Source organism: Salarias fasciatus (assembly GCF_902148845.1).
Source record: "Salarias fasciatus chromosome 23 unlocalized genomic scaffold, fSalaFa1.1 super_scaffold_20, whole genome shotgun sequence".
Classification (NCBI taxonomy): domain Eukaryota; kingdom Metazoa; phylum Chordata; class Actinopteri; order Blenniiformes; family Blenniidae; genus Salarias; species Salarias fasciatus.
The window spans coordinates 17,485,858-17,509,764 of NW_021941230.1; positions in this window are offsets into that span (position 1 = coordinate 17,485,858).

Genomic DNA, 23,907 nt, shown 5'->3' on the forward strand with positions numbered 1-23,907 from the left:
GTATCTCTGCTGTCAGGACCGGTGGTAGTTAGTTGTATCTCTCCGCGTCAGACCGGTGGTAGTTAGTTGTATCTCTCTGCCGTCAGACCGGTGGTAGTAGTTGTATCTCTCCGCCGTCAGACCGGTGGTAGTTAGTTGTATCTCTCTCTGTCAGACCGGTGGTAGTTAGTTGTATCTCTCTGCTGTCAGACCGGTGGTAGTTAGTTGTATCTCTCTGCCGTCAGACGGTGGTAGTTAGTTGTATCTCTCTGCCGTCAGACCGGTGGTAGTTGTGTATCTCTCTGCTGTCAGACGGTGGTAGTTAGTTGTATCTCTCGCGTCAGACCGGTGGTAGTTAGTTGTGTCTCTCCGCCGTCAGACCGGTGGTAGTTTTGTATCTCTCCGCCGTCAGACCGGTGGTAGTTAGTTGTATCTCTCTGCTGTCAGACCGGTGGTAGTTAGTGTATCTCTCCGCCGTCAGACCGGTGGTAGTTAGTTGTATCTCTCCGCCGTCAGACCGGTGGTAGTTAGTTGTATCTCTCCGCCGTCAGACCGGTGGTAGTTAGTTGTATCTCTCCGCCGTCAGACCGGTGGTAGTTAGTTGTGTCTCTCCGCCGTCAGACCGGTGGTAGTTAGTGTATCTCTCGCCGTCAGACCGGTGGTAGTTAGTTGTATCTCTCCGCCGTCAGACCGGTGGTAGTTAGTGGTTTCCTGCTGAACACTGTGTCTCATTCCGCCTCTGTTTGCAGTTCCTTGTTCTCGCTGCTGTTCAAACAGCGCCGCCCGGCAGCAGCTGCTCAGGAGTCTTAGAGCAGCTTGTAATGAGCGATGTGCTTCTGAAAGCGGGCGTGTTCTCCGCTCTGTCGGCTGTTTACTGAACGTTTAGAGTAATGAACGCCGGCGGAGAACAAACAGGAACAGACAGGTCTGCGGCTCACGCCGCCTCCGACAACCCGTCATTACCTTTCTGCTGCGTCCCTGAGCTGCTCGCCAGAAATATATTAGTAATGAATACCATTTACCAAGTAATTAGTTTTATGCAACTAGTGGAGATGAAAGCAGGAATCTTTATAAATTATGAATCGGGTTCTAAGTTATCGGGGCTGCTTGTGGTGGAGTTCGCGCTCCGCCCCGTTAATTAGAAATGTTCAGAGACACAGAGAGAGAGAGAGAGAGAGAGAGAGAGAGGCCAGGCAGGTAAACAGGGACAGGTGTAGAGTCCAGCTGCAGACAGTGGACACAAACCGGCTGACAGAAGACAGGATCCCCCCCTCCCCCCCCCCCCCCCCCTGATCTACATTCTTCCAAACATTTGCCCATTGACTAGAAAAATCTCCCCGGGCCACTGATGGTCCCTGGCTCGGCGCGAGGATGCCCGGGCGCTACAGCAACGCTCATAAAAACTCAATTCATCAAGACGAGCGTAATTTGCTCCGAACGGAAAGCGCCACAAAAGGGGGCGAGCTTGTCAGCGAGACAGGTGGCTGGAGATCTCGCTCTGATACTGAGCGATATGAATAATAGATTCTGCTAAATGTACGCCAGGACCCGGGCTGTAAACACAGCTGCCTCCTTTCCCTTCCAAAAGAACAGCTTGGCTGGATGAGAAGCCTGTGCGCTCTGCCTCCACCTGAGGACGGGGGGGGGGGGGGGGGGGGGGTGGAGGGGGAGGAGAGGGAGCGATTAACTAATCAAATGCACCGGCTAAATAGGAGGCAAGGAGAGAGAGAGGAGACAGACAAAAGGAGGGAGGGAGGGGGGAGGAGCCCCCCCCGGCTGGTCTCTGCTCCGCCACAAAGCCGCTCCACGCTCCGTCCAATCAGACGTCCTCCAGATCAGCTGTTTGCACCTGAAACGCAGAAACCCGGGCTCTGCTGACCGTCGCCTCAGGGGGGAGAGCTTCTTGGTTTTTAACCTCTCGTCACGGCCGAGCCACTGAGGCTGGTGTCAAATTACAGATGAGCGGCGCGAGTCCCGTTCACACCACAGCGGTGAAAACTTGGTGTTTTTGTGGATCCCCATGATGCAGCATCATAAAGTCTATACTAAAGGGTTTAATCATGTCTTCCCGTAGTTACTGCAATTATCGTAGTTACCATAGTTACTTTAGTTATTGTAGTTACGTAGTTACTGACTTACTGTAGTTATCGTACTAGTTGCCTTACTTAGCGTAGTTACTGTAGTTACCGTAGTTATTGTAGTAGTTGCCCTAGTATGTTAGTTACTGTAATTATCATAGTTAGCGTAGTTACCTTTGTTGCCATAGTACCTTAGTATTGTAGTTGCTGCAGTTACTGTAGTTATTGGTTACCATAGTTACTGTAATTATCATAGTTAGCGTAGTTACTGTAGTTGCTGTAGTTAGCGTAGTTATTGTAGTTATCGCAGTTACTGTAGTTATTTTGGTTACCATAGTTACTGTAATTACCGTAGTTACTGTAGTTATTGCTTCTGCGCTGAATAAATCCAGATCCGTCCGATCTCTGGGTTCATTTTACCGCCGGCTCCAAACGGCTGCTGATTTCTGTTTGACCCCATTTGAGATGAAAGCAGCTTCTGGTCTGCTCTACGATTCAAGGCACTGAGGCAGGGGTCAAATTACAAGGACCCGATGCAGCATGCGAGGGAAAATGAGGAGACTGGCACATTATCGTTCATTAGCATGGGCTAACGTCTGCAGCGGTTCTCCAGACAAGCTGCTGCAGCAGCCTGAGGTTCAGGTTAAATTGATCACTTTAACGAGGAGCGTGGTCGCCATGGCGACAGCGGCCTTAACGAGCCGTCAGGACGTTTGGTTCAACCTGTGTTGAACGTCTCTCACTGCTGCTGCTACGCCCGTCATCCAACTTAAAGTCCTCTGAAATGTCCCGTCCTCCTCCTCCTGCTGTTGAAACCGTCGACACGCCTGGTCTACAGAGCGACTCCTGCAGTTGCACCTAAACGTTGTCGATCTCCACCACAGCCTCCGTCATTCCACCAGGAAAAAGCAAGAAAGATGCTCAATAAGAAAAAAGAAAAACCCCAAACCTTCGTCAGGTGATCCTGATCCACTGCTGAGTCACGAGACACGTGGACTTCAGTGTTTGGTTGAAGTCTGTTTCTCACTCGATCATCTGCTGTGGTTTAGGGTCGGTGTGTAGAGTGACTCCCAATGGGAAACCGGCTTCAGGAACTGACCCAAACCTGGTTCACTGAAGGCTGGTGACCCTGATGAACTTTCTGTCGTGGTGGATCCTGGTCTGGACCTCCCCCGTCCCCCAGCAGGCCCCCAGCCCAGAATCAAGGCTTGAGGCGTGTCTGCGGCGGTTCTCGTGGGGGGCTGTTTGCCGGATTACGGGCGTTTATTCACGGGGGAAGTAAACCTGGACTTCCTCCTCCTGTCCTTGTAGTTTTGTTTTCCTCCAAAGTCAAACGCTGTGAATAATGCAGCGGCTGCGAGCGCTGTTTGCCTTGGCAGCGCGGCGGCGAGCGGCGGGATGCAGTCGCACGTCGAGGGGAACGCCGCGGCGCTCCTTTACTCGCTGACGTGTTTGCTCATGAATTATCACGTGTTGACTCACGGCGGACTACATCTTTGTTGCTGATGTAATTTTCCTGCGCCAAACACTGGCGCCGCCGCCGCCGCCGCCGCCGCCGCCACCCACTCCATCGACGGCTGCTCCTCGGCACAGTTGACGACTCCCCAGATGAAATTTAGGAGGATTTTGCCCAGCCGAAGGTAATTAATTCTTCAATTAAAATGTTGTTAAACATTTTAATGAGTAATTGGCACCGGGGAATCGGATCCACAACTCGGAGACAGCACACAACACGGAGTTTCAAAGTTGGTCTGTTGGTTGACCACTTCTCCCTCCCTCAGCACGCACGGCGCAGAAATATAAATAAAAAATCAAATGCGAGGCGTCTCCCGGCACAGAGGAGGTGTCCTTCATCTCAGGTGACTGCCGCGCCGTCTCGGCTCTAATTAGGCCACCAGACGGCTCGCCACAACCTGAGATCCAGATCCGGGGCCGGGCGAGCGTCGTAACCTGATTTCACTTCGGCGTGAACAAAGACGAGCGAAGGACGGCGGGAGGCGAGCCGCCTTCGCGCCGCCAAACACCCCGGCGGGGTCCGGGGGGACCAGCGGAGGTCGGGAGGTACGGAAACTGCTCTTTAAACACGGGTACTTCCTGCCTCCGCGTTGAGCTTCTGGATCAGGTCCTCCTGGTGCGTCCTGGACTGGTTCCTCTGGAAACACGCTGGGGTTGGTTCCTCCTCCAGCCGCAGCCTGACTTCATTACGGCGCCGCTCTCTCCAGTCTCTCAATAGAGGCTTGTAATGTGTTGCTTGCTTAAATCACCCAAAACTGGCCCCTAGGACTTCCCCGTATGCCCCCCCATTAGGAGGGGCCATCAAAACAAAAGATCTGCCTCCGATGGACGCCGATCGCTCATCTCTGGTCAGGCCGGAGCCAAACGTAGCTCTCAAACGAGCGATGATGGATGAGCTGTGAGCCTTATTGCTGCTGATGGAGACGGCGGGCTCGCCTCGCCGCCGCCTCCGCCGGGCTCGCCGGGGCCCGGCCCGTCACCGACCGGGGCTCCTCCGCACCGGCTCGTTAGCGCAATTAGCCGCCGGGACCCCCGGAGCAAGGCGGGGTTTGACAGCCACGGCGAGGAGCAGCTGCCGTCAGAGGAGCTGTCATCCTGCTGACGACGAGACCGGCTCCGTCAGCTCCGTCAGCTCCGTCAGCTCCGTCAGCTCCGTCAGCTCCGTCAGCTCCCTCAGCTCCCTCAGCTCCGTCAGCTCCGTCAGCTCCGTCAGCTCCGTCAGCTCCGTCAGCTCCCTCAGCTCCCTCAGCTCCGTCAGCTCCGTCAGCTCCGTCAGCTCCCGTCAGCTCCCTCAGCTCTCGTCAGCTCCGTCAGGCTCCGTCAGCTCCGTCAGCTCCCTTCAGCTCCGTCAGCTCCCGTCAGCTCTCCCTCAGCTCCCTCAGCTCCGTCAGCTTCCGTCAGCGTCCGTCAGCTCCGTCAGCTCCCTCAGCTCCCTCAGCTCCGTCAAGCTCCGTCAGCTCCGTCAGCTCCCTCAGCTCCGTCAGCTCCGTCAGCTCCGTCAGCTCCGTCAGCTCCGTCCCTCCAGGAAAGTTCCAGATCAAACCAACTGTTGGGATGTTCAGAAAACTCCAACAAGTTGAACCGAGACCAGACAACTCCTCACTTCTGGAAAAATGACTCTTTCATTTTGATATCCAAAAGTTTTCTACAAGTAGTCAAAGTTTATTTTCAGATTTCAAACATTGTGACGCTGAAGAGACTGAAGTCGTTCTGGAGCTCGATTCATCCTGATCTTCCAGAGTGTGAGGAGTCAGTTATCAGTCGGTGGATGATTCACTGAGGAAACGACTCGCGAAGTGAGAGACTCACTGAACAGGTGAATGAGTCACTGAGTCAAGGCTCGCTGTGTGAAACATTCACTGAAGGAATCACAGCCTGAAGGACTCGCTGTATGAACGACTCCCTAAATGAGTTGTTTCACTGTGTGAACGACTCGCTGAGCGAATGAATCTCAGAATTAAACGACTCGCTCGTGCTCAAGAGTTTGTACATATACGTGTGTGTGTGTGTGCGTGTGTCTTCAGTATCAGTTCGTCAAGCTCGTTTTTCAGAATCTCGTTTCTCGACTCCTCAATTGTCACCATCGGTGCTGCAGCCGTCGAGGTTTTGTGTGTGTGTGTGTGTGTGTGTTCTTCCTCTGAGGGAATTCAATCTAAAATGTAAATGTTGCTCATGTTGAGCTTCTCTAAATAGAGCCCTGCTCGCTCCCCGTGCGCGCCGCCCGCCAGCGCCGCCGCCATGCTGCTGCTGCAGCCATGAAGGTGCAGCACGGAGCTGCGCCGACGTCGGATTGTGCTTAATTATATATGGAAGGCATTAAATTCCCCAGACGGGCGGGTATATTTAAAGAAGGCAGAGTCCTTCACCACGGCTCCTCTCAGGGATCTCATACTTACAGGAGATGTGCTCTTAAGGGAGCCTCCTCTGGGTCTGCAGGCTGCACACTCTCAGCCAATCACTGCGCTCCGTTCTCCTGGTGGGACAGGGACTCCTGCAGATGTGCGTCTCTGCGTCGTGTTGCTGGAAGAAGTGTGGAGCAGTTCAGACAGAGTGAAGCATCCTGACAGCTACACAAACCGATGATATCAGTATCGGTGAAATCAGAGGAAGTTTATTAAAAACACGATTCAAACGCTGAAAAAGAGATTTTTACTTATGGAACACATTACTGTCACTCAGTACATGGGACTTTAGGACAGAAGCGTTTGATATTTTCACTATTTGAGTCATTAAATGATTCAAAATGGCGCCTCTACGCCGACGACCTGCTTCCATTCGGGTCAGTTGGCGGAAAGCTTCAGGAAGTGTTTCCTTCCAGGAACAGCTTGTCTTAGATTCACTGATCGAGGGAGACTTTAGAGGGTTTAGCCTCGTTCTGATCGCAGCGAGATTCACCACAGAGTCACATTTATTGATGAATCCCCATGAAGCACAGCTCCAGTCTGAAGGTGACGACGTTCCCAGAAAGGTCCAAAGCTCCACGATTATTTAACACACATCAGAAACTCCATATTTACACTTCATTTTATCGTAGATCCAGGAACTCGAGGATTTACTGTTTTGTTTACGTCTCGCCTTGGACGTTTCTTGTTGTTTGCTTGTATTTTAGAGAGTTGCATGAAAACATGGGATCGTTTTGCAGAAGTTGGAGAGTTCTTCACAGCTCGTCCTGAACCGATGTAAGATGAAGACCAGCACTGACCTGAACTCAGCACAGCAGAACTCATAGGAAGCAGAAGCAAATGTTTCAGCCTTTTATATTGATGATTGCTGATAATGGGGGCGTCTTGCAGATGGTTACCATGGCAACGGGGCGGCTGACCGACGCAGACACGAGAAAGTGGCGGTGAGGAGGAGGAGTTCCGGACCGAACGTGGACGAGGTTCGAGCGGCGCCGAGGGGACGAGGAGTTTCGGACCTCCTGCAGGCTCCCCTGCTGTACTGAAACACCCTGCAGCGCGGCATTAGCGAGCGTTTCCACTGACAGGTAATAAAGCAGATCGCTTAATTGCAAATGAACCCCCCCCCCAACCCCCCCCAACCCCCCACCCCCCCCCACCCCCGTTCCATTAGGCATAAATAATTTGGCCACTTGGGTACGTGCCTCCCAAATTACTTATTCTTTTTGTGTCTCAAATTACCTATTCTTTCTGATGTTGCCTGTGGTTGATTAGCGCCGCCGCCGCCGCCGCCGCCGCTCGCCACTGGCTTCTCTCCCAGGTTTTCAGCCGTTCTCCATATTTCAGGAGGTGAAGGAGCCTCGCTCGCCCGGCCCGCTCACTTTGTTTCCCCTGCGTTTGTTTTCGCGCCCGGTAATGTATGCGGCCCGGCGACCGGGCCGGTTCCTCGCCACACCTTGCCTGGCGTTTTGCTCGGGGACGTTGGATGAATATTAAATGCGGCGGGATTATTGCTTTGTTATTCCGCCTTATAGCCACCGCTCGCAAAATACCCACGTTTTCACATCCATAAAAGATGAAGTTCCCTCCTAATATACATAAACATTTGTGAGACAAAGGGGAGAGTTGTTGTGATCCGGCGATCGCGCAGGTCAAAGTTTCCTCCTCTTCGTCTCATTAGACGGGGATCCGGCGCCGGCGCTGAACTGAGAGACCTGTAAATGTAGAGCAAGATGTGCACATTATCATATAAATCCCCGATGAGGTAATCAATTTTTAATTTTAAGCAGCCCTATTTCTGGAATTCATAGACGTTTTCTTCTGTTTCTGCCGAACGACTTGATGTTTAATGAGTTTCGTTTTCTGCTCGGTCTCATGTTGTCTTACGAGCGTCTCCTGCTTTGATTTTATTTTAGTCGCTCGATTTCACCTCGTGTAAATAGCCGGTGACAGGAAGTGTCCGTCAAACTGGACCCCGGCCGCCGTCTGCCAGGCGTTCAGGGTTCTGAACCCTCAGCTGAAGCTTCGTTCAACAGAATTTTTTTTGACAAATCAGATTAATTTGTGGAGTAACTGTAATCAGTTACCGTGTGTCGGATCTGGAGCTTTACTGGTTTACTTTCATTTTTCCATTGAGGCTTTTTAGGTTAATATTGAATCAATTTATTCCAACAATCTGAATCCCTCAGGTCTGATTGAAGCTGTGACAGTTTACCTTCCAGTAAAGTAAAATAGATTAAAACCAGATTTCAACAAAAGCAATAAGTCTGAGCTGCAGGTTTAAGACGTTTCAGTGTCTTTTTAACGTCTTTAAATCGTTTTAATGGAGATTTTTTTCTTCATGTTCAGGTTTTGTGAAAAGATATTTATTTGAATTTGGACTTCTTATGGAGCTGGCTCCGTTCAGACCGCCTGATTAATCCTGATTAATCCTGAGTCTTTCTGTGGCGTGAGCCCTCTGTTGGCCGCTCGGTCAAACATTTAGTGACTTTATAAAGTCTGTCACTTGCTACCGACCGGTATTCCCAGGCTGGATTCTGGTCGAGACGTTTCGGGGTCTTCCTGTCTCGTCCAGGAAGTGACTGATTGCCCTTCGTTGTGTCGGAGCAGAGGGAGGTGAGTCTGAGCCGTTCTGGTCACTCCATCAGAAGCAGGCCGTTGAAGCGGCTTCGGGAGTCTGATTGGCCGAGCCGGCTCCAGGCGGGTCAGGTGGTTCGATTCCCGCCCCGGGGAGTGGTGGTGGTGGGGGGGGGGGGGGCTCCATGTGTGAAAAGTTTGAGGGTGGCGGCGTCTTCGAGGCAGATTTGATTTAATTTCCTCCTGAAAATGCAGCGAGACTTGGAGGTGCGATGGCGACCGGACCCCCCCTCCCCCCCGGCGCCGCTCCGGCCCCCTGCGGAGCGGCCCCGCATGGCGCTCCCAGGTTGCCACAGCCCTAATTAAAATGTCCCTCCTCATTATCATCGATCGCCCCGCGCGTTTTGGAAAACAACTGCAGCGCCGGGCGGCTGGCAGCGCCGCCGCCGCCGCCAAATATAGACATGTGACTCTGGTCTTTAGCCCCGTCAGATGGTCCCGGTCCGACATGAGAGCCGGGAAAGTGGGGCAGCAGCCGAGGCTCCCCTGTGGACGCTGGACACACACACACACACACACACACACACACACACACACAGATCGCAGATGGCCCATGCCCCATTCCAGGGTTCATCAGCCACAGGAAGAAAAAACAACACACACACACCCACACACACACACACACACCACACACACACACACACACACACACACATACACACACACACACACACACACACACACACACCACACACACACACACACACACACACACACACCACACACACACACACAAGAAACCCAAACTTCCACTCATTAACGACATGATTTATTCATTAACAAGTGTGTGTTCAGTGGAGGAAGTTGGTGAGATGTGTGTGTTTTGTGTCGTCTCGCTGACGGAGCCGATGTTCTCCAGAGGTTCTCCAGAGGTTCTCCAGAGGTTCTGCAGAGGTTCTCCAGAGGTTCTCCAGAGGTTCTCCAGAGGTTCTTCAGAGGTTCTCCAGAGGTTCTCCAGAGGTTCTCCATGTGCTTCAGAACGTCAGGAGTTCAGGAGAAATCCTCTAAACACACCACAGAATACCCGGGAATTCAGAACATCCAACGTCTCATATTTAAACAGGAAGTGCTCGAACAACAACAGGAAACTGGAGCTTCAAAAAAAAACAATTTAAATTTTAATTTATTCCGTTTTCCAAAGAAAATAATACAAATTTAATAAATCATATAAATTAAAATATCCAAACTGGAAATAATTCCAGTAATAAGAACAATCCAGTCACGTTTGGTGAAGTCCAGGCTGAAACCTGAGATTGTTATTAGTGCGTGTGTGTGTGTGTGTGTGTGTGTGTGTGTGTGTAACAACGCCACCTGCACAGCTGCTGGTTTGTGATTCACTCCTTGCATCGACTGGAACGTCGGAGTCGCCGTCCTGAAATATCCAGGAAGAGGAAGAGCGGCCGGCAGAGCGGCAACATGTTGCCATCAATCATTGATGGCGGCGTGGGCGCCGCCGCGCGTCACCAATAAATGATTCACAGGAACATATTGCCTCCCATCAAGCGCTCTGCCCCTAATTATAGATATTATTCCTGCGACGCTGTGTGTTCCGTACGGAAACAAAGGCCTTGAATTCCGCCGCCGCCGCTTGACGGACAGATGGACGGCCGGACGGACAGACCGGCGTGGCGGCGGTGGCGGCGGTGGCGGCGGTGGCGGCGGTGGCGGCGGCGGCGGCAGCGGCGGCCGGGTGGGAGAGCGGGAGCATCTGCCGGCGGGTTTGAGGAGCAGGGAGGCGGGATCTTCCCCTCGGCGCTGAGAGGGGGCGGGGCCTCCTGACACTTCCACTGAAGTGCCGCTGCGCACTGATTGGTCCGTGTGGGAAAAGGGGGCGGAGCCTGAGTCACATGTCTTAAAGGGTGCGAACCCCGCCGACCCCCGGGCCTGAGGATTTCAGTCTGTGCAGACGGGATTCGAACCGGGGTTCCACGTTGAAGGTGAACTTTGACCTCTACACTGATTTACTCTGACAGTCATGATTTCACACACGGACCGTCTGGATCCCCGGTTCGAATCCCAGCTCCCTCGTCACGTCCGGTGAGTCTGGCGACGCCCCGGCCTTCTGAGGACGCTGGATTTGAACCTGCGGCTGCGCTTAGTGCCGCGAAGAGCAAGACGCTGCGCTAACAGGATTTATAGGGGGGGGGGGGGGTCTGAGTGGAGGGGGGGTCTGAGTGGAGGGGGGGGGGTCTGAGTGGAGGGGGGGTCTGAGTGGAGCGGCCCGGCAGTGGGCCGTCGGGCCAGAGCGCCGGGCGGAGTACGACTCCTCCACCCTGCCGCTTCTCTGCAGCTTCAGCAAACAGCCCCAGAACATGTGACCACCGGGGTGTGTGTGTGTGTGTGTGTGTGTGTGTGTGTGGTGTGTGTGTGTGTGTGTGTGTGTGTGTGTGTGTGTGTGTGTGTGTGTGTGTGTGTGTGTGTGTGTGTGTGTTCCCTCACAAGTGCAGCTGATAACGTTAATCCTGTTTACTCCTCTTTTCTCCCTCTTCAGGATTTCAGATACACCTTCTGCCGTCCTCCACTTCAAGGAGCACACACACACACACAGACACACACAGACACGCACACACACACACACACACACACACACACACACACACACACACACACACCACACACACACACACACACCCAGTGTATATATTTCCACACAAGGAATTGCAAATGAAACATGAATAAGTAAAGAAATAAAGCTTCGTCCTGAAAGCTGCAGAAATATTGCTGCTGTCGGACGGAGCCTTCCTCTTCCTCCTCTTCCTCCTCTTCCTCCTCATCCTCCACCTCTTCCTCTTCCACTTCCTCGTCCTCTTCCTCCACCTCTACCTCCTCTTCTTCTTCCCCCTCTTCGTTCTCCTCTTCCTCTGTCTTCCCTCCTCCTCCTCCTCCTCTCTCCTCCTCCTCCTCCGCCTCCTCTTCTCCTCCTCCTCCTCCTCCTCTTTCCTCCTCCTCTTCCTCCTCCTCCTCTTCCTCCTCCTCCTCCTCCTCCTCCTCCTCCTCTTCCTCCTCCTCCTCCTCCTCCTCCTCCTCCTCCTCCTCTTCGCTTCCCTCCTCCTCCTCTTCCTCCTCCTCTTCTCCTCCTCCTCCTCCTCCTCCGTGACTCTGAATAGATTCATAATTGACCTAAACGGCTCGCCGTGGTGACGGAGGCTCATGCTCATGAAGTGGGCGGAGCACTGGAGGCGCGGCGCCCTCCATCGGTGGCGACCGGGCCATCAGTTAGCGCCGGCGCTCCCGGGCGGTGCCGGGGGTCCCGCGGCGCGCCGGAGAATCGACCTGATTTTCTGAAACTTGTTCCTGAATATGGCCGTTATTTAAAAAAATGCGCCCTCCCCTTCCTCCTCCTCCTCCTCCTCCTCCTCCTCCTCCACCCTCGATATGAGCGGCGGATGGTGCTAATTTCCAAAACATCATCTCCTCCACGCCGGGTTCAGGAAGTTGATTTATAGACGGCGCCGGCGGAGTTAATTGCGGTGCGCGACACCAATCAGTGTGCGGGGAGGTTTTCTGAGGCGAGCGGCGGAGAGATCGACACCCAGCGCAAACAAACAAACAAACAAACAAACGCATTCATATCCCCCGTATTTATTTATCAATGTTTCAGATTGCGCCCTGCCTCCGCGCGCCGCTCCTGGTTTGAAGATTCAATAAGTTGACAGAAACATTGTCGGCGCCGCGGCGTCGCTTTATATCACCACAGCCAACAAATCCGTCTTTGGGAAAATGGAAATGTATGTGTTAAGCAGGCCCAGGCGGGCCCCCCGCCGCCGCCGCCGCCGCCCCGCCCCCCCCTCGTGGAGAGACGCTCCTCCATGACATGATGGAGGCATTCATCTTGATTATCCCGACAGAAATGCTTTGATAATGATCTGCGGGAGGTGGTCGTCACAAGTTTGTCAAAAAACACTAAATGTCAAATCCCCGCCGGTGGTATCCGACTATCTGACACACACACACACACTCACACACACACACTGGCGGGGCCGGCCTTATTGCCTCCTCCACGGCTGCGCTGAGCGATGGCGAGCGGCGGCGGCGGCGGCGTGACGTTCAGGGACTCGGCGTCGCTGCAGGAAATGAGAAAACTGCAGCATTTGTTTTGTGGGACGTTTGTGTTTCTCTGCTTATTGTCAGCATTTGTTCACCGGGGGTCTGTCCAGGGTTCAGGGGGACGAGGACACGTCCTCGCCGCCGCTGCCTTTAGCGTTAGCATGTCTCAGTTTGTGCCATTGGTCTGTTCTCTGTTCAGGCGGCGTGCGGCGCTGCGGAGACGCCGGACGCTGAATCTGAGGTGAGTCTGATGCTTTCGTTCAATCTGTCGTCTCTGTGGAACATTTAGCATCGTTAGCTTGTACCGTTAGCATTAGCCACAGCCGCTGCCTCTCACTTCTTCAGTGTTTCCTCTGCTAGCTGAGCCCACATTCACAGTTTTAGCATTAGCCTTAGTGTTAGCTAAAGATGGTTTTTCTCACCCTGAAGTTTATGAACTCACATTAGCATTAGCATTCTCAGAAACGTTTTCTTTCACCTCTTTCAGTAATGTTTAGTATTTTAAAAGACGTATTTCTCTGAGTTCAGTGATCTGAGCTGACATTTAGCATTAGCATGATCTGCTACCGCCGTTTCTTTAGAATGTAGCTTCAGCCTGATCGACATGATCAGTCTGCAGCGTTTCTCTCCTGCTCTCTTAGATTAGCCACACTGCTAGTTACTGTCTCCCTGAACTCCTGTTGACTGGAAGCTGACCGTTAGCGTTAGCTTAGCCTGCGTTTCCTCCTGTTAGCGTCGGCCCTCTGAACCGCTTCCGAGTCTGATCCCAGATCTGCTGAACGCCTCGTAATTCTGTGTGAAATCTCAACTTTGTGCGTGAAGCCGAACCAGAGAGGAGAGAAAGGCGCCGCCGCCCGCCGCCGCCGCCGCCGGTCCGTTTCCACACGCAGAGCGCGACTCCGGCAGCCTTTGTGCGCCGCAGCTGGATCATTTAAATGTTAATAACACCGCAGGTCGACTTCCTGAGCCGGTGGCGACTCCATCACGCTCACAAACGCCGAGTGGCAGGTACTAAACGCTAAATGAGTGGAACTCTCTTTAAGATGCAAATGAGGACGGGCTCAGATGTGTGTGTGTGTGTGTGTGTGGAGGTGGCGCTGCTCTGCGACCTTTGAGCTGACATAACAGGAGGATTCTCTCTTTATTGAGGCGCTGCAGTTTATTTCTGACATGTTGAGGCCGCCGCCGCCGCCGCCGCCGCCGCTCACACACACGCTCCTCCCGATAAATGTGCATCGTTTCTCACACTCGGTGGGATTTGTGAGCCCCGAGATGCCCGCCGCCGCCCGCTCCCCGTGTTTGTTTTTGCCTCCACATATGTCCTGGGCGGCCGCGCCTGCCGCCCGCCGCCGCCGCCGACAGCCTCGGCGGTTTCCCGGTGAGCGGCGAACATCTTGCGCGGGGAACAAACGTGGACCGAGCCTCCGTTTGGCCGGCGTCCAAACGCCGTCTCCCGTCTTCTGGGAGAACAAGAGGAGAAATGGAACAACTGGTTTTAATGAAACAATTACAAGACACTAATTATTATGTTAATGTTTTGCTACTATCATCAGCCACCGCTAACAGCCTCCTGCACCTAGAGGTTCACAGCCTGCCGAGCGCCGCGGCGCTGCGCGCGCGTGTGTGTGTGTGTGTGTGTGTGTGTGTGTGTCTCCTTTCAGCTAGGTGGGAAGATAGACGTCTTTCAGTAGGCGGCCGTGTGTTGCAGCAGGATTGTGTGGAAATCTGAAAAAGGGCCACAAAGCGCCGGCTGTTGTCGTTGAATGTCAGGTACATTAATTCCCATAATGCTCGGCGCAAATAAATTAGCAGCAGGGAGGCCAGCGATTCAAAGACAGCACTTTAGATGTGTGTGTGTCTGTGTGTGTGTGTGTGTGTGTGTGTGTGTGTGTGTGTGTGTGTGTGTGTGTGTGTGTGTGTGTGTGTGTGTGTGTGTGTGGGGTGGGGGTGGAGGAGGAGGAGGGGAAGGGCAGGTGGAGGAGGCTCAGGAGACAGGCCTGCAGGCGAGAAAACACACACACACACACACACACACACACACGCAGGATGAGCGCGGCCTTTGTTAGTGCAGCAGCGCTCACACACGTGTTCAACATTAAAGGACGGTTGTGTTGAGAGGCGGAGGCAGAAGCTGCTTCCAGACTGAAACGTTGTTCCGGGTTTGAGTTGAATTTATTTACTAATCGTTGATTTGAGACGTAGAGAAAATAATGTAAAAACACGAGACCGAATAGCTCAACATTTCCCCGAAAAATCCTTTAAAGGATCCTATAAAAGCCAAAGCATCCAAAAATAAAACAAAACATCCTGAAAATCGTCCCAGAACACCGAAACAATCCTGCAAAAAAAACACCGTCAGACATGTCAGGTTGGTTCATATCACACATTTAAAACGGTGGCGGGCCCGCCAGAGTGCTTTACAGTTAAAATATATCGTTAAGACTTATCGTACAAGATAAGATTCCACAGAGCCGGAGCCACACCTGCAACAGCTGCAGCGCCTCCGGTTTGTAGGATCGAGGAACTTTCCAATAAAAAAAACACAAAAATATCCTCAGAGTGCCTCAATATTTGAATTAAAAAAAATTAAACGTCCTAAAAATCTTCCCCGGGCACAACATTCTCTCCAAACAGACAAAATCCCAAATTTTAACCAAAACATCCTCAAAAACACCCTAAAAGAAAATCCAACCTCAAAAGTCATCCCCACGCGCCACTGAGCGTCCCCAGAAACACCCAGCAGCGTCCTGCAAACGGCCCGACATTTCCCCAAACCGCCCAAAAACTGTTCTTACTACTTACTATAAAACCTGCAGGGAACAAACCTAAACATCATAAAGATCATCCCCGAACACCTCAAAGCTTCCCAGAACACCCAAAACTTCCTGAAAGAAAACCAGAGATTCCCAAATGTCCCCGAACGTCCTGAAACACCCTGAAACACAATGAAACACCCTGAAACACCCTGAAACACAATGAAACACCCTGAAACACCCTGAAACACCCTGAAACACAATGAAACACCCTGACACACCCTGAAACACCCTGAAACACAATGAAACACCCTGAAACACAATGAAACACCCTGAAACACCCTGAAACACAATGAAACACCCTGAAACACCCTGAAACACCCTGAAACACAATGAAACACCCTGAAACACCCTGAAACACCCTGAAACACCCTGAAACACAATGAACACCCTGACACACCCTGAAACACCCTGAAACACAATGAAACACCCTGAAACACCCTGAAACACCCTGAAACACAATGAAACACCCTGAAACACAATGAAACACCCTGAAACACCCTGAAACACCCTGAAACACAATGAAACACCCTGAAACACCCTGAAACACCCTGAAACACCCCAGTGAAAAAGAGGTAAAGCAAACAGCAGAGCTTCACTGCTTCACCTGCTTCACTGCTTCACTGCTTCACTGTTTCACTGCTTCACCTGCTTCACTGCTTCACTGCTTCACCTGCTTCACTGCTTCACCTGCTTCACCTCCTTCACTGCTTCACTGCTTCACCTGCTTCACCTGCTTCACTGCTTCACTGCTTCACTGCTTCACTGCTTCACTGCTTCACTGCTTCACCTGCTTCACTGCTTCACTGCTTCACCTGCTTCACTGCTTCACCTGCTTCACCTGCTTCACTGCTTCACTGCTTCACCTGCTTCACTGCTTCACTGCTTCACTGCTTCACCTGCTTCACTGCTTCACCTGCTTCACCTGCTTCACTGCTTCACTGCTTCACCTGCTTCACTGCTTCACTGCTTCACTGCTTCACTGTGGAGGAATGAGACCTGGAACAAGCAGATATTCGGCAATTTGAGCACTTCAGCTGTGTGTGTGTGTGTGTGTGTGTGTGTGTGTGTGTGTGTGTTAAAACTGATGGAACGAGTGTTTGCAGCAGCAGAAACGAGGCTGGCTGAAGGTAAAGCCTGGAGTTGTGTGAGGCCTGAGACTTGTTGGGGATGTCTGGGCGGGTGGAGGCGGGTGGAGGTGGATGGGGTGGGTGGAGGTGGGTGGGGGTGGTTGGATGTGGTGGCGGGTGGAGTTGGAGGCGGGTGGAGTTGGAGGCGAGTGGAGGTGGGTGGAGGCTGGTGGGGGTGCAGCGCGTCCCCTCTCAGCCAGGTCTCTCTCTCTCGCCGTCTGGTCTCCTCTCGGTGGGACTACCTGGCTGAATGATGGCTGAAAGGCGGCGGCGACAAAGCGGCGGCCGTGTGCCATGAGTCGGTGAAAGCGGTGATTCATGATTGGCTCTTGGCTCCGGCGCTTTGATTGAAACCTGTTTAGCGACGACGGCTAATTTCATTACATGGTGCGGGCGCACGCTGGGCGGCTCCTGAAGGGCCCGCTTTGAACTCTGGGGGCCGGGACAATGGCCCGGGCCGGTCGGGGGGGCCCGCCGGCCGGGAGCGTGACGGGTCGGCGGCGGGCGCAAAAACAAAAACCCTCCCGGCTTTTTTTCACGGCGCTGAAGTCTGTCAAATATTTTGACGAGTCCCGCTCGCCGCGGCGGCGCTCCTCCTGGGCGCTCTGCCTTTCAGCGCCGGAACAATTGACTTTCCTCAGCGCCGGGCGAGCGGTCCGCCTCCCCGCCTCCGGGCCAAGGCTTTCATGAGCGGCCATGGCTCGCCGCCGCAGCTGTTCTGCCGGGGTTCTTCCCATGGACACCGTGGATAAAAAGCCCTTTGAGGACGCTCCTTCAGCTCTGTGGCCTCGCAGGTTTCCCTTTTCTTTCTGCTCTGGAGAAACTTTGGGCTGCTTCCTGTTTGTCGGCTGGCTTCGCAGCAGCCAGACTGGTTTTTTCTCTCTCTTGTCTTTGATAGTGAGAAAACAGACGCTGCCTTTAAGCCGGAGAATCTCGGCCTCGTGCGTTTCTCTGAAAATCAGCCCCACCTGCTGCAGTCCGACTTCACTGTCCAGGTCTGAGGCCAGCCTGAAGCAGGGCGAAGTCGGTTTGCTGAGGGTGGAGGGAACTGAACGGAAACAGCAGCTGGTTCTGTGGAGAACAGGAGGTTCGTCCAGAACTCCTTCAGGGGTCTTCAGAACCCTTCAGGGTCGCTTTGGAAACGCGCTTCTCTTTCAGTTCATACAGCTTCACATATGCTCTAAAAAAACAGATTTTCTCGGTGGAGAAGCTTCTCAGTTCAGATCAGAGCAGCGAAGCTCCAGTAAGACCAGAATGTTTCGCCTGAAGAGCAGAAGAGTCTCCGTTGAGCCGTCAGTAAGTCTGCTGATCTGCCTCCTTCGCTCCGTTCTGGTGTTTTCTGGACTTGGACAGTTTGTGAATTGCTGCATGAAAAGCAGTTAATTTCACCCCTGAAATGTGATTATTTGTTCTCCTGTGATTATTCAGCAGCCTGAACCTCACACGAGTGGATCTGCCGGGCTTTAAATGGATGTCGGAGCGAAGTGAATGCCGAATCGGCTCGTATTAAAGGGCTGGAAGCTGAATGCGTCGAGCCAAAAGGCTCGCATTGTGCCGGAGACAGAGAGAGCGCTTCCTCAGCACAGGAATTAATCCCATCACTGTAATTACTCATGTAGAATCATCAACGTCTGCTTTAATTGTGGCTCAGATTGACAGAACGAGCGGTTTTCTGGCCCGGGACTCTTCCTGCGAGCTGAACTGATGAGCCCGGAGTGGCGCGACGTCAAGGAAATCCCAGCGTTCTGCAGGAGCAACTTTAAAAACAGCTTTTATCACCTCACGGCATCAGTCAGCATCATTCAGGCCAGGATTTGATAATCCAGCCACTTTAATTAGTTCCATTAAAACCCACTTTATGTTTTTTGGTGTCCTTCAAATCTGGAAAGAAAAACTTGTTTTGCCAGCCTGCGGTCTGTTACATGAGCCGAACTGATGAAGAGGGACGTCTGAGGGTGTGAAGAGACGTCACAGGAAATTCCCGGGCTGGAAAAACCTCGCTGCCGCAGAAGTGCTGTGAAATGGAGTTTTATCAGCTGGAAGACGTCCACGGCGTATCGGCCCGTTAGCATCGCCCCGCAGTTCGATAACTCCATCAGAGGAAGCTCCGTCACGTAGGAACCTGAATCTGCGTCCGCGGCCTCCGTCAAACGGAAATCTCATGTCTGTGAGCCTCGGGCCGTTCGCGCAACGTTACGTGAGAACCCGGCCGATCCGACAACGTCAATTATTTTGAATCATCTGACGCTCCGAACCACAAAAGAGCGAGTTAGAGACGTGCGGAGGGAAGAGCGTGGAGCCGAGGCCCTCATTCATCCATTATGGGATGTAAATCATCAGAAAGGCCTGCAGCAGAAATCCTCTGTAAGCCCCGCGTGTTTCCCGCGGCGTGCACGTCTTCTCGCGGCGTGCACGCGTCCCGCTCGGCGGCGGGATCAGAAACGCAGACTTTGAGAACATGCACCATGAAGGTAACTTTGTGAAGTTGACTCCGGATCGAGGAGGTCTATGAATATTCATGAGAAATTAGCCCGGCTGGCTCCTGATAGCGCGGCCCGTTCTGCCACGGTATTAGGCCCGGGGAGGAGATGAAAGGCTGCCGGCGCCGCCCCGCCTCCCCGGCCGTACGCCGCGGCACAATGGCCGACCGGCCGCTCAATTAGTCTGCCGTCTTAGACGGACTGTTTGACAGGTCCGGCTAATTGTTAATCCCGCCATAACTGTTGCTTGGAGTAATTAATCATGTAACAAAAGGGCGGGGGGGCTCTGGGCCGGCAGATGTGTGTCGGAGCGCCCGGCGTCGGCAAAGGTTGTCCAATTTGCAGCGAAAATATTTAATCTTCGTGTACGCCACCTTAGCGGCGGTGGCGGCCCCGGATGTAAACGTGTGCGTGAGATCTCCCGGCTTATGGAAATGAGGCTGGGTGTGAGCCCCCCAGGAGCGGGTGGCGGCGGCGGCGGCGGCGGCGGCGGCGGGGGTCAAGTACCATTCATCATGAGCTGGAGTGTCATTTTCCCCACTTCATACGCAGCCAGCTGCTGAGGAGGAACGTCAGGGATTCTCTGACGGGGGCAAAGAAAAGGCCGATCGCGGCACAATCGGAGGCGGGGGCGGGGCGGGGGGGGCAGGCGGGGGCTGGAGGGGGCAGGAACACAAGGTGCCACTGTGTCAGGACCGCTGCATGTCGTCATTCACCTCCCCAACCCCACCTCGAGTCACAAGACCCGCCGCATTCCTGGGAACGGGAAGTGGACACAAAGAGCCGCCGTGTTCCTCCGTTTGGTAACACTGACTCATTTCGCCGTGACCCATCAGTGATTTCTTTCCCCTCGGTGTGTCCAAACCATGATTAATATCTGTTTTCTATCTCTGGCTCCCCTCCGCCACACAACGGCCGCCCTTGTTCACATGAAACAGGAATTCCAGGCTCCCGGGCGATGGGCGCTCATAAAGACCAAATTGGATAATTTGAGGGGAAAATGGACAGAGGTCACGGCTCATCTCCATTTTCCCCCCGTTTGTACCGTTTAAAGATAGTCACGCTGGAGAGACGGTGTCCGCCGAGGGTTCAGACGCCCCGGGGCTCCGCCGGGCCCCCGGCCGGACAGCCGGGCCGCCGTCAGGTCCAGAGCGACCGGTCCGAACCCGCCTGGTCGTCAGAAACCAGAGGAGACTGGATCCAGATGCCGCAGAGACCGTCCTGTCGTCACCGGGGGGAGAAGATTCCTCGATCTGTAGAGGAAACCGTCCGGAGGACTCGTCTTTACACTAAGCATAGAGTTTCTGAGGTCATCACTTCACCGGGTTTCCTGAGAGTCAGAAGGCCGAACGTCCATCATCCACACGACTTTCCAGGTTTAGAGGTCCTCCACGGCGCCTTCGGGGAGAATCCCATGTTTCACCTGAACCTCATCGTGCTCCCTGATTGGCCGAACCCGGTTGCTGCGGCGCCCCGAGGGCGATGGAGCGGCGAGCTGCTCGCCCCTCCTCCGCCCGCCGCCCAGCACCGCTCAGCAGCGGGACTCCTTCCCTGATTGGACGCGCTCCGCAGGTGTCCGCCAGCTGCCGGCTCGCAGGTTAGCGAGGGCCCGACGGAGGAGCCGGGCTGTGGGAACAATGGGCCCGGGAGGTGGCTCCTTCCTCTCGCCGCCTCGCTCGCCCGCCAGCGCCTGGAGGTGAACGGCGGCCGCAGACACTGAGGCCTTTTGTCTGGACGTCTGCGCAGAGAAATGAGGGCCATCAGAAATTCTTCCAGTCTTGGGTTCACATGACTCAATGAGCCCTGTGTGTCCGTCTGTTCTCCTTGTCTATTCATGTGGGACACCGGGGGGAAACACCCGGCTCCGCCGACGCCCCGGGGCCTGCTTTTACTCATCCGCAGGACGACGCGCCGCTCAAGTCCTTCAACTCACAGAGCGGCCCTTCACGGAGCCGGGCGGCGGTCCGCGGGCCGGAGGAGCTCTTCCTCCGACACCTGACCGCCCAGCAAGGCGGCCTCGCCGATCTCTGGAAGTTCACTTTCGTGGAATGAAAAACATAAAAAAAAAACAGGCAGTAAAAACGAGGGAGAACCAAACAAACACAACAGTCGCAGGCCCTGCTGGCAGCCGGCGGTACTGCAGCTCACTGCTGGCGCCGGCGCCGGCGCCGCGGCGGACGACGAGTCCGAGGCCGTCCAAATACTGCGGCGCCCATTGTTGAAGCAGGATTTGGAAGGAAAGCCGTTTTCTTGGCATTTAAATAATGATTAAAAAAAAGAGAAGAGAAGGAGGGCAGGAGCTGGCGTGTCGGCGGGACTCGGCGAGCGTCCATCCTGCTTGATTCACGGCGAAGTTTCTCTGATCGGAACAGAGACAGGAAGTTCCAGGGAGAGGAGCCGGCGGATCTGAAGCAGCAGCAGCTGGAGCGTCCTGCTCCGACTCCTTTCCCACCACTGAGTCAACGTTTGGAGGGAAAAGAATTTCATTCCCGACCTTTTTGGATTTTCTTTCAAAATAAAACGCGGTGTAGTTTTCCGAGTCTCGCAGTGACAGACGATGAGAATGTTATTTATTTAAAAAGTGAATTTTGGGTGAATTAATGAAGCTGGTTGTTGGTTTCTAAATGATTTCGATCTGTTCCAGGAGTTTAAATCCCAGCGCAGACGCTGAAAATCCCCTTTTTCCCCCCAGAAAGTGTGTGCAGACGAGCAGAGCGGCGTCCTGTGGGACGCACGCCGAGTGTGTGTGTGAGTGTGTGTGTGTGTGAGTGTGTGTCCCTCGGGGAGGCTCAGCTGACTGCTGGTGGTCACCTCAAATCTGCGGTCAGGGTCTGTCCTCGCAGCGCCCGAAAATAAAACTTTGATCTGCGCCGTCAGGGCGACCTCGCCCCTCGCCGCCCCTCGCCGCCCCTCGCCGCCGCCGCCTCTCTGGCAGCTGATGTTTGTTGTGAGCGGGCGCCGCTGTCAGAGAGGATAAAGAAAGGTTACCTGGTGGCTGAGAGCGAGATGCTTTACAGCGGCAGATTTATCCGCGCTGATGTTTTCATGTCACCGCCGGCCGCTCCGGGCGCTTCGCCGCCGCAGCGCACCGAACCCCAATCAAATCTTTGAAGTAGTCATGTATGCATAAGCGTCGTCTACCTTAATGCTAAATAATTAGCGAGCGAGCGCACGGCTCACTGGGATTGCCACCTCAGGGCTAAACTTGCTTTTCCTGCTTTGATCATTACGTTAATTAAATCTGGCTCCCTTGACAGGTCGAGGGCTGGAAAGCAGGTAGGTGTCATGGCGCCGCGGCGCCGACAGGAGCACCTGGTGTGTGTGAGCGCCGCAGCTGTCAGCGGCGATGCCTTCGGAGGCTGACGGCGGCGGCGTTAATTCGAGCCGATGTCCCAGAAGGGGAGGGGGGGAACGGCTCAGTCGTAAGACACCCCGATCGTGCGCGGTGGAGGCGGGCGAGGCGGCGGCGGCGGCGCGGCGCACGCCGTGGCCAGAGGAGGAAAGAAGTCATGTTGTCAGACCTCAGTGTCAGCGCGCGTCATCGCCGGCGCCTGGGGGGCAAATTAGAAGTGTGTTTCCAGAAATGTGTCAAAAGTGTTCTGGGTCCACATCACAGCGGAGAAATCGTGCGAAGAGGGACCCAAAGCAAAGTCAAACGCCGAGGGAGGCGGCGGGCGGCGAGCGGCGAGCGGCGGGCGGCGGGCGGCGAGCGGCGGGCGGCGGGCGGCGAGCGGCGGCCGCCTCACCTAGGATGTTTAAATCAGGACGGCTGCAAACTATCCGCCATTCCACGCCGTCTCGGGCTCCTGCTGCAGGTCGGTAGACACCTCCCGCTCGCTCCGCCTGTCGCAGCCGTCGCCGATCGCAGCCGGTGCGCCGACGCCGCCGCAAAGGTCGGAGGTCGGCCGGGTGCGAGGTGGGGCGGCGTCCTCAGCCGTCGGACGGAGAAATGAATCACGCAGCGAGGAGAGGGAAGGTGACGGCGCTTTTGAAGCCTGTGAGACTCAGCTGAGGGTCGGATCCGACCCCAACCTGGTCGCTGCAGGGTTAAAGGTCACCGGCTGATTCAGAGAGCGACCTCGACGCTGTGAGTCAGTGGAGCCGTGTCTCCTGGAGGTGGAGCGCAGCGCCGTCACTCGGCCGCTCTCGGGGTTCATGACGTCTCCGGTCTGCATGATGCTGCCTCCGCCGTGCTCCGCTGTGTTTTCAGGAGCTGCTGATCTTTTCCCCTCTTCGTACCTCCTGAAGAGCTGTGGACTCCGGCTGACCTCCTGAGGAGCGCCGTGGCCTCTTCAGGGGTATCAGCGGTGTGTTTTACGCTCTTTTCTGCCCCTCGTACCTCCTGAACAGCTGTGGAAGCGTGAACCACCTCCCTCCATCGAGCCGCCTCGATTTTCTGCGTTATTGGCTGAAATGTGCCGTCGTGCTTCCAGATCCGGTTCTGTTGGACTCCTGTGGCGATCGCTCTCAGAACGTTTGTTCATTTGTCATCAGATGTTTTGAACTGAACGTTTTTCTTGGAGGTTTTGGTTCCTGGAACTTTGAGTTTGTGGTTTTTCTGAGGAAAGTGAAACCCTGCAGAGTGTTGTGAGTCCTCTGCTTCAGTCCGTCTCTCTGATGGTGAAGTTCACTCTCTGGATCTCTGCCTCCTCCTGAAGCTGCTCAGAAACACCGTCCTGGTTACGGAATGGCGTCAGACACAGCGTCTCATGCCCCGCCCTCCTCTGCCTCTGATTGGCTCCTCAGTCCCCATGCAGCGCAGTAAACATCATTAACGAGCCAATCAGAGGCCGGGGAGGGCGGGGCGTGGCTTTGTCATCCTAGAAAGA